We start from the raw sequence: 10,963 nt of genomic DNA, 5'->3' as shown, positions 1-10,963 counted from the left end.
TCACCAGGCTCTCAGAGATTGACACAATGAAAAACAGGAGAAATTCAGAGATTGACACCTCACAGTCAATGCACATTCACAGCAGGTGGGGTGTTGGACTACAGTGCGCAGGACCTTTTAGTCTTGTAATGGTAATCACAAGGTAATAAACCCTTTAGTTAACGTAACCGATTTCACATGCATGATAAGAGAAGCATAGTTGCTTTTTGATTTTCAACTCTTACAGCATGCTGTCCTCCGCTTACATTGAAAAAACCTGCTAACAGATTTCTATAGAGGTGATTAAATCTAAATGGTGGGCCTGCTCTTCCATCTTCCCCATCAAGCTCAGTGTGTGTGTGTGTGTGTGTGTGTGTGTGTGTGTGTTTGTTTTGGGGGAGGTATGTTTTGTGCAGTGTATGTGTGTTGGAGGAGTAGTCCTGGCAAGAGAGGAGTATAATAGGAGGAGTAGTCCTGGGGGGAGAGGAGTCTAATAGTAGGAGTAGTCCTGGGGGGAGGTGTATAGGTGCCCAATGTGTGGGGGGGGTGTGGTCGAGCGGGCATAGTGTGTGGGGGGTGTGGCTGAGCGGCCAATTCATGTGGGGGGCGTGGCAAAGTGGCCAATGCGTGTTGGGGGCATGGCCGAGCAGCCAATGCGTGGGGGGGCGTGGACGAGCGGCCAATGCGTGTGGGGGGCGCGGACGAGCGGCCAATGCGTGTGGGGGGCGTGGACGAGTGGCCAATGCGTGTGGGGGGCGTGGATGAGCCGAGTGGCCAATGCGTGTGGGGGGCGTGGACGGGCTGAGCCGAGCAGCCAATGCATGTGGGGGGCGTGGACGGGCTGAGCCGAGCGGCCAATGCGACGGTTGTCATGGTAATGACTTATTTTGGAGCAAGACAGACAGAATAAGGCAAATTATAATTTATATATATATATGTATATATATATATATATATATATATATATATATGTATATATATATATATATATATATATATATATATATATATAACACCATACAGTATCTAAAAAGACACATTATCTGACATGAAATCAGAATAAATTTCCTATTTTAGGTCCATTAGTATTACCAAAATTATTTACATTTTCGAAATGCCAGAATAATGGTGCAAGAAAATGTTTTAAGGCATTTTTTTATTACTTTCTGCAAAGTCAAAAGTTTACATACACTAAAGGGTGCTTTACACGCTGCAACATCGCTAGCAATTGCTAGAGATGTCGCATGCGATTGCACCCGCCCCCGTCGTTGTAACGATATGTGGTGATCGCTGCCGTAGCGAACATTATCGCTACGGCAGCGTCACACGAACTTACCTGTGCAGCGACGTCGCTGTGATGGGCAAACAATCCCTCCCTCAAGGGGGAGGTGCGTTCGACGTCACTGCGGTGTCACTAAGCGGCCGGCCAATAGAAGCAGAGGGGCGGAGATGAGCAGGACGTAACATCCCGCCCATCTCCTTCCTTCCGCATCGCCGGTGGAGGCAGGTAAGGAGATGTTCGTCGCTCCTGCGGTGTCACACATAGCGATGTGTGCTGCCGCAGAGACAACGAACAACATCGTACCGGCAGCAGCAACTATGTTAAGGAAATGACCGACGTGTCAACGAGCAACGATTTTTCACGTTTTTGTGCTAGTTTATCGTCGCTCATTTGTGTTACACGCTGCGATGTCGGTAACGACGCATCACTAACGACGTGACCCCGACGATATATCGTTACTGATATAACAGCGTGTAAAGCCCCCTTAAGAGTACTTTACCTTTAAACAATATTGGACAGACCACATGATGATGTCATGTATTTGGAAGCTTATGACAGATTTATTGGCAACACCTGAGTTAATTAGAGACACACTTGAGGATGTATTTTAATGCACACCTGAAACACAGCTTCTTTGTGTAGCATCATGGAAAAGTCAAAGTAAATCAGACAAGATCTCAGGAAAAGAACTGTGGACTTGCACAAGGTTCATCCTTGTGTGCAATTTCCAGATACCTGAAGGTGCCTCATTCATCTGTACAAACAATTATATGCAAGTACAAACAAGATGGGAATGTCCAGCCATAATACCGCTCAGGAAGGAGATGGGTTCTGTGAACCAGAGATGAAAGTGGATTTCAACCCAAGAACAAAACCAAAATACCTTATGAAGATGCTGGCGGCAGTTGGTAAGGCTGTCATTACCCACAGTGAAAAGAGTACTGTATCAACATGAGCGGGAAAGCCACTCTGCCAGGAAGAGCCATTACTCCAAAAGAAACATAAAAGCCAGGTTAATGTTTGCAAATGCACACAGGAAGAAAGATCTTAATTTTTGGATACATGTCCTGTGGTGTGATGAAACTAAAATTAAACTGTTTGTCTATAATGACCATCGGTACATTTAGAGAAAAAAAAGGAAACGATTTGAAGCCTAAAAGCACCATCCCAACTGTGAAAGCATCATGTTGTGGGGTTGTTTTGCTGCAGTAGGGACTAGTACACTTCACAAAATAGATTGCATCATGAGGAAAGAAGATTATAAAGTTACATACAGTTACATAGTTACAAAGGTTGAAAAAAGACCTAAATCCATGTAGTTCAACCTTCCTCCACCAATTCTACATTTTGTTATTGAGGCCCCTTTCACATTGCGTTTTACCTTCCGCTCACAGGTACCGTCGGAGCATCTGTCCGAACCGCCCCTTCCCCACTCTGCAAAGAGTGTTCCGGAAGCATGCGCCCGGCAGGGCCATTCACTGCTATGGAGCGCACTGCGTTAGCGTGTGCTCTGTTTTGTGCCATTTTTTGCACATATATAAGTTTCTGCAGACGGACACCCGAACGTAGTCCACCTACGTTCGGGTGTCAGTCTGCAGAAACGTATATGTGCAAAAAAATGGCACAAAACAGAGCACACGCTAACGCAGTGCGCTCCATAGCAGTTAATGGCCCTGTCGGGCGCATGCGTCTGGAACACGCTTTGCAGAGTGGGGGAGGGGCGGTTCGGACAGATGCTCCGGCTGGGACCTGTGAGCGGAAGGTAAAACGCAATGTGAAAGGAGCCTAAGTCATTTATAACCGACAATGCCGTGTGTACTGAGGAAATCGTCCAGCCTTTTTTTAAAAGCTGTTCTAGTATCTGCCATTACTAACTCATGTGGTAGGGCATTCCACAGTCTGACTGCTCTAACTGTAAAGAACCTTTTCCTATTTAGCTGCTGGAATCGCTTTTCTTCCACTCGCAGTGTATCTCCTCTGGTCCTTAGTATTGTCTTTGGAAGCAGTCAGTCATGAGTAGAGATGAGCAAACCGGTCGCGGTTCGGCTCGAGGTCGGTTCGCCGAACGGAGGTCCCGTTCGAGTTCGGTTCGTCGAACCGAACTCGAACTGCATAGGAAACAATGGCAGGCAATCACAAACACATAAAAACACCTAGAAAACACCCTCAAAGGTGTCCAAAAGGTGACAAACAACTCACAACACAACACAAACACATGGGAAAGTGACAAGGACATATACTCATGCGAAAACAAAAGAGCTGGACAAGGAAAAAGAGGAGGAGACACAGATATATGAGTATATGCAAGGAAACATCGATGCCATTACTGTGCAACTTGAGCCCTGCTCATTTTAGGCTTCCAATCTGGATAAATTGCCTGAGCTTGCCACGTACACCTTGGGGATCTTGTCGTGTCCTGCAGCCAGCGTTCTCTCGGAACCTGTTTCAGTGCTGCTGGGGGTCTGCTTGCAGATAAGCACACGTGTCTGTCCACTGACGATGTGGACATGGCTCTCAGAGGACTTTTCTTCCCCTGGGTCATCCAGGGGACGGGAAAGGCACGCGTATTTTTGAGAGTGCTTCATGCAAAGCATCTTTTTCTTTTTCAAAAGGGGGGTCAACTGATGCCAGTCAAGTGGGGTGTGTGTGGCCCAATTAGTGGCAACGAGGGAGACTGTGGTTGGAGTCAGCTCACTGTGTTTTACATGATTTTCGAAGGGCATGACATGCCTAAGAGGTTGAGTTTCCTCATCTGCAACTTGTTGGCAACAGAAAGGCTGCCTTTACACCCTTTTGAGACTGAGGATTTTCGAGACCTTATGCTCATTGCAGTGCCCCAAGAGCCGATGGCCAGTCGTCACTCCTTCTCCAAGAAAGGCGTGCCCGCGCTACCACAGCAGGTCGCACACAACCTCACCGATTCCTTGAGAAACTGTGTGTGTGACATGGTGCATTTCACCACAGATACTTGGACCAGTAAGCATGGACAGGAGAGTTACATGTTGCTGACTGGGCACTGGGTAACTATGGTGAGAGATGGAGAAGGGTTTGCTGTACAAGTCTTGCCGTCCCCACGACTTGTGTGTCAATCCTTCCTCTGTATGTACAAGTTCCTCCACTGCTTCTGCCTCCTTAACCTCGTGTGGGTCCTCCACCTCGGCCCAAACCCTGTGTGGTCAGGCCACCCTTCCTTGTAACTGCGCCCAAGGAATCCCACACACCTCCTTACTATGTTGGCAGCAGAGCTCAAGGCCATCAGGCGGTCAAATGTTTACTTTGAAATGTAGGGGAAATGTGAGACACCGCTGAGGAATTGTGGACGGTTAGCTCTGGAGAGTGAGACCGAGTTTCATCAATGGTTGTCTCCACTCAACCAGCAGTCAGGGAAGGTCGGGTGCGACAATGATGCAAACCAGTCTGCGACCCTTCTTCAGGGCAATGTGACACACGTGCCTTGTATGGCTCACGTGTTGAACCTGGTTGTCCAGCAATTTTTAAAACACTATCCCGGCCTACATGGCCTTCTGCAGAGGGCACGGTGTAACGCCTGCCTGGATCGACACACTCAGATGGGCTGTAAAGGATAGGCTAGAGGCAAGCCACTCACCAAGCTGGACACCCAGAACCCTGAAACCCTTTAACCCCTATACAGTGATTTGGAATTACACAGGGCCCAAGTTGATCAATACCTGTCGAAGACTGCAGTTCCAGAGAATAGTAGTCATGCAGGGTCAAAACATTAATTGAGGAAGAGGAACAGAATGGGATGGCCAGGACTTAAGCTGGTGTCACACATAACGACGACGACGACAACGACGTCGCTGCTACGTCACCATTTTCTGTGACGTTGCAGCGACGTCCCGTCGCTGTCGCTGTGTGTGACATCCAGCAACGACCTGGCCCCTGCTGTGAGGTCGCCGGTCGTTGCTGAATGTCCAGCTTCATTTTTTGGTCGTCACTCTCCCGCTGTGACACACACATCGCTGTGTGTGACAGCGAGAGAGCGACGAAATGAAGCGATCAGGAGCCGGCACTGGCAGCTGCGGTAAGCTGTAACCAGCGTAAACATCGGGTAACCAAGGGAAGACCTTTCCCTAGTTACCCGATGTTTACGCTGGTTACCAGCCTCCGCTCTTGCTGCCAGTGCCGGCTCCTGCACTGTGACATGTGGCTGCAGTATGCATCGGGTAATTAACCCGATGTATACTGTAGCAAGGAGAGCAAGGAGCCAGCGCTAAGCAGTGTGCGCGGCTCCTTGCTCTCTGCACTGTGACATGTAGCTGCAGCACACATCGGGTTAATTAACCCGATGTGTACTGTACCTAGGAGAGCAAGGAGCCAGCGCTAAGCGCAGCTCCCTGCTCTCTGCACATGTAGCACAGCGACGTTATGATCGCTGCTTCTGCTGTGTTTGACAGCTAAGCAGCGATCATAACAGCGACTTACAAGGTCGCTGTTACGTCACCGAAAATGGTGACGTAACAGCGACGTCGTTGTCGCTGTCGCTTAGTGTGACACCAGCTTTAATCAGAAAACAAGCAGAGGTGAAATGCGGATCGGCCAATGAGGTACATAAACAGCAAGCAGGAAAAGTAGTCAGGTAACAAGCACACAAACTCATAAAACTGAACTGGGGGTAACAGTAACAAGAGGTTCATAGCTTTGTCTGGCAGTGGTCTGCAGACAGGAGGGGCCTAAAAAAAGGGTGTGGTGTCTTCCCATTGGTTGTAGCTGAATGATGATACTTCATCTGTAAGATACCCACCACCTACATTCAGCCTGTGGTTCTGTATCTGTCAAGGTAACGCAACCCAGTGGGTGACCATAACCTGCGTCCACCTGCGCCGCAGGCATCGACTCCTTTCCCATCATCAGCACTATGCACGAAAGGAACACGTTGTCACCTGGCGACCGGAGTACAAATTGATTGAGTGGACTACGTTGGTGACTTAACAGCCGTGTGCAGCAATGATGCAAACCTGTCTGCGGCCCTTCGTCAGGGCAATGTGACACACGTGCCTTGTATGGCTCACGTGTTGAATCTGATTCTCCAGCAATTTTTAAAATACCATCCCGGCCTACATGGCCTTGTGCAGCGGGCACGCTGCTATGTGCTCACTTTCATCCTTCGCACCCAGCAGCTCAACAACTTTCATCGCTCCTGAAGTCTTAGGGTCTGGCGGTTAAACGCCTGAAATGCGATGTTCCGACACGCAGGAATTTGAATCTGCACATGTTTCAGCGTCTGTGGCAGCACCGCAGAGCCCTGCTGAAATACGGTATGACGTATACCCTAGGCTAACTTGATCCAGAGGTGGTGCAGATCACACTGCTGGAGTGGTGTCAGATCAAGGACCTTCTACACAGTTTACAAATGTCAACGAAGATCTTCTGGCGATGGCGATGGCGATGCCATTCTCAGCGTGACAATTCTGGTCATCTACAAGATGGAGCACACTGTATGCATTATTCGGAGTCAGGTGTTGGTCCAAGAGGAAGGGGAGGAAGTACAGGAGGAGTCATATGCAGAAGGGATAAGATCTACAAGGTCCAGACGGTGAGCGGCACCTAGGCGGAAGTCAAGGGACGGTGGGGGAGAGGGATTAACAAGGGCGCATAGTATCAGCAAAAATTGTTGAGGAAGGTGCAGGAGCCCATGAAGAAATGGAGGACGAACTGGCGATGGGCATGGAAGACTCAGCAGATGAGTGAGATCTTGCTCACATTTCGGTTGTGCGAGGTTTGGGGGAGAGTTCAGAGGAAGGAGGCACGATTCTCACCTCTCTGCCACCAACACACCAAGGACTTGGTCCTCCTGGATGCACAAGACACATGAGCGCCTTCTTGCTGCACTACCTACAACATGACCCTCGGATTGTACGAATTCGAAGTAATCCTGACTACTGGGTTGCCACACTGTTAGATCCACGGTACAAGACAAAATTTGGCGAAATAATTCCTGCCATAGAAAGGGACGCACGTATACAGGAGTATCTGCAGAAGGTGGTACGGATTCTTAGATCTGCTTTTCCAGTAAACATCAGTGCTGCACAGAGTGAATCTCAACGCCTTGTCATGGATAGGAGGAAATGGGCTTTTACTTGTCCACATCTGAGGGACCGAGGGCTGGCTGCTGTGCTGAGATGGCATTGAGTACGGTGTCCCTGCAGAGTTGCACTTTTGGTCATATACCAAATGAGTTGAAAAAGGACAAATGCTGGTGGAAAGGGGAACAGGTGTGTTGGAAAGGGGAAAAAAGTTTTTGTCCGTGAGTTTGGTGGTTAAGCAAAAGTAACATTTGATGAAGAAAAACCATCTGTTACGGTGGGACTGGCAGATTTGGATAAGGTGGTATATACTATGTTACCGCTATGTAACGAAAATTAATAAGAAAAGAAAGAGAAAAGGTATATATCCCCATCAGCAGTCAATGTCCACCGTGCTCCCAGATGGAAAAGGAGAGGTTGGCAACTGGAAGGTTAGGTGGAGGATACAGATCTGTGTGGCTATGAAACTAATAGTTGCCTGAACCAAGTTAGACGCCACTCGGATCTTGAGACTGGGAGCCCTGTTAGCGTCACAGGGTCCACACGCCCACCCAGCCCAGGAACTCCCTGTTAACATCACAGGGGCCATTGAGTATGCTGACCGTGTGCATTGGGGCCGCACCTGTGGACAGCAGGCGCATCAGCAGCAGCAGGCCTGTTAATGCCACTGGGCTGCACAAGCAGGACTTGTAGGACAGGAGCTGGTCTTAACCGTTCTGCGTTACCAACTGTGGTGGCGGCCTGCATCGACGCCCTATCCCTGCCTACCTCTGGCCTAAAGCCGCAATGGGTTCAACACATGGAGGTGTGCTCTTTCAGAGCATAATAGAATACTGCGCACCTCCTTGTTGGCTCCAGCCCGTTTTATAACCTGGGTCCGCCCCAAACCAGGGTGGACCACAATGCACCTCCTGGAGACAAAAGCAGAGTGACACGTCATGAGTGGCATAACTAGCGTCCTATTTGGAAGCGCAACTTCAATAATGACCTCATGGCTGCCACGACACAAACACCTCACCAGTCATCGTCTGACCATCAATAATGAGGTGACAAGTCATAGGGGCGGGCCTCTGCAAGCCATTTGGGAGTGGCCTGGCCACATCGTCAGGACACCTGATGCCCTGTGGTCTATATGGGCCCCCCCACATCAGGGGCAGGGCCAAAGAGTTCATTACCGGACCTAGTTTCTGATGCAGTAAGTGCCTGAGCATGGTCAGTTGCATGAAATAGAGTCTCTGAAAAAAGACTATCAGCTTTAGCATGGTGTCTCGGCACAAAACAGGACTTAGACTCGGCACGGAATGCAAGTACCTGTGCAAAGAGGCTTTTCACACTAAGTGTGGTAGCATGCGCTGTATCCCGAAATTAAGACTTAGCGTCAGGAATGGCACAGTCAGGCTGAGCATACTCACTAGGCGAAACACTGTAGTTAGGCTGCAGCTGGGGTAAATCAGCACACGCATGTGCACTAGCTGCCTCTCCACACTTAGACGTGGAGGAGAAATTGCTCTTCGGGTGTGGACTTGGAGATGCTGTCTATGAACAGAAGGAAAAGCTAAAGGAAGCCTCACTTTCTATCCCTCCGAATTATCAAATGCAGCAATGAACTCCCTGAGTTTGCTATAACATTAGCGTAGCAAAATGTGCATGAGGGTGTCATGCAGAGGTGCTAGAAATAGCTTGGCACCAGTGGGACAATAATGAAATACAACATCCAGTTCTATGATGCCACTAAATGGCAGTATTTTTTGCTATCATTATAGCTTATTAAAAACAGAGCAGGAGGGTGTCCTGCACAGGTGCTGCACATAGATTTGCACCAGTGGGGCACTAATGGAGTACAACAGCCACTTCTTGTATGCCACTAAGTTTACTCAATTTTTGGTATTATAATGTCTTAGTAAGTAACAATGAGTTGGAGTGTGCAATGCAGGCAGACATGCTGCAAATATCTTTGCACTAGTGGGACTATACAGAAGTCCAATAGCCACGTTTAGGATGCAACTAAGTTCACTCAGTGTTTGCTAGTATAATGGCTTAGTAACAATGAGTTGGAGTGTGCAAAGGGCAGGAGGGTACAGTGGCAGGGTTGTGGGTCTCTGGGTAGAGGAAAGGAAGCCTGCCTTTCTATCCCTCCTAATGGGGAAATGCAGCAAGGAAATCCCTGACCTTAGCTACACAGACGCTGTCATCTTGTTTAGCTGTTAAACTCTGTTTTTAACTCTGTCACCTATGGCTCTGACCCTGCCGGTATGAGCCCTTAAAAGGACTGATAGAAAGTGCTATCCCTAAGCTGTCCAGCACTGTGTATGGAGCGTATTCAGCAGTATCGGCGATAGGAGCTGCGCCAGTGATGTCTGACACCAAGGACGCAGAAGGCAGATAATGGCGTGCTGGAGGAAAATGTCCGGTTTTATAATGCAGGGACATGTGACATGGACATCCTATCACACATGCCATTGCTTCTCTGGCTAAAAGTCCACTTAGCTGTGTGTGTGTCTGGGATTGGCTGACATGCTGGCCCGCCCCACTTCACACGCGCGCTTAGGGAAGGAAGACAAGGAAAAAAAAAAATGGCGATCGCCATTATACATACAGCAGTGATCTGAATGCGCTGTTCCCGCACACTATACACTGAAATGTCATAATAGTGTGAGTCACAGAGTGACATACACTATTACAGCGGAAAGCCAGCTAGGAATTAGCTGGTTTTTTTGCTGCTAGAACCGTTCTCGAACGTATCTAGAACTATCGAGCTTTAGCAAAAAAGCTCGAGCTCTAGTTCGATCTAGAACAGCCCCCAAAATTACTCGAGCCGCGAACTGGAGAACCTCGAACCGCGCTCAACTCTAGTCATGAGCCAGTCCTTTATATTGACCATTCATGTATTTATACATATAAATGAGATCTCCTCTGAGACGTCTTTTTTCTAAGCTAAACAAATCCATCTTTTTCAACCTCTCATCATATGGGTGGGCCTTCCATTCCTTTCAATAAACTAGTTGACTGCCTTTGAACTAACTTCTGAATGTCCTTTTTAAAAATGTGGAGCCCAAAACTGGATCCAATATTCCAGGTGTGGCCTTACAAGTGATTTATAGAGGGGTAACAATACGTTGGGATCCCGAGAGCTAATCGCTCTTTTTATACACCCGATTATGTGGCAATACTGAAGCAAAATCTTAAGACATCAGCCAGGAACTTAAAGCTTGGGCGGAAATTGGTCTTCCAGATGGACAATGACCCAAAGCATACTGCAAAACTGGTTATTAAGTTGCTTAAGGATAACAAAGTCAATGTTTTGGAGTGGCCATCACAAAGCCGTGATCTCAATCCTATTGAAATGTATGAGCAAAGCTGAAAAGACAGGTGTGAGCAAGGCGACTACAAACATGGCTCAGTTACACATGTTCTGTCAGGAGGAATGGGCCCAAATTCCTACCAACTATTGTGAGAAGCTTGTGGAAGGAGATCCAAAATGTTTGATCCAAGTCATACAGTTTAAGGCCAATGGTACCAAATAACAATGAAATGTATGTAAACGTTTGACTTTGCAGAAAGCAATAAAAATGCCTTAAAACATTCTCTCTCTCATTATTCTGGCATTTGGCAAATCTAAATAATTTTGGTTCCTAATTGACCTAAGAACGGGAAA

The 10,963-nt window shown here is 48.0% G+C and overlaps 1 protein-coding gene across 1 annotated transcript in view; it reads right to left on the bottom strand.

Moving 5' to 3' along the window:
- The window catches only part of HPSE (heparanase), a 71,074-nt gene that overhangs the window by 32,951 nt on the left and 27,160 nt on the right, over window positions 1-10,963 (bottom strand). The window lies entirely within an intron of this gene.

Source organism: Anomaloglossus baeobatrachus, chromosome 1 (assembly GCF_048569485.1).
Source record: "Anomaloglossus baeobatrachus isolate aAnoBae1 chromosome 1, aAnoBae1.hap1, whole genome shotgun sequence".
Lineage (NCBI taxonomy): Eukaryota > Metazoa > Chordata > Amphibia > Anura > Aromobatidae > Anomaloglossus > Anomaloglossus baeobatrachus.
This window is presented reverse-complemented; position numbering and strand designations above follow the sequence as displayed.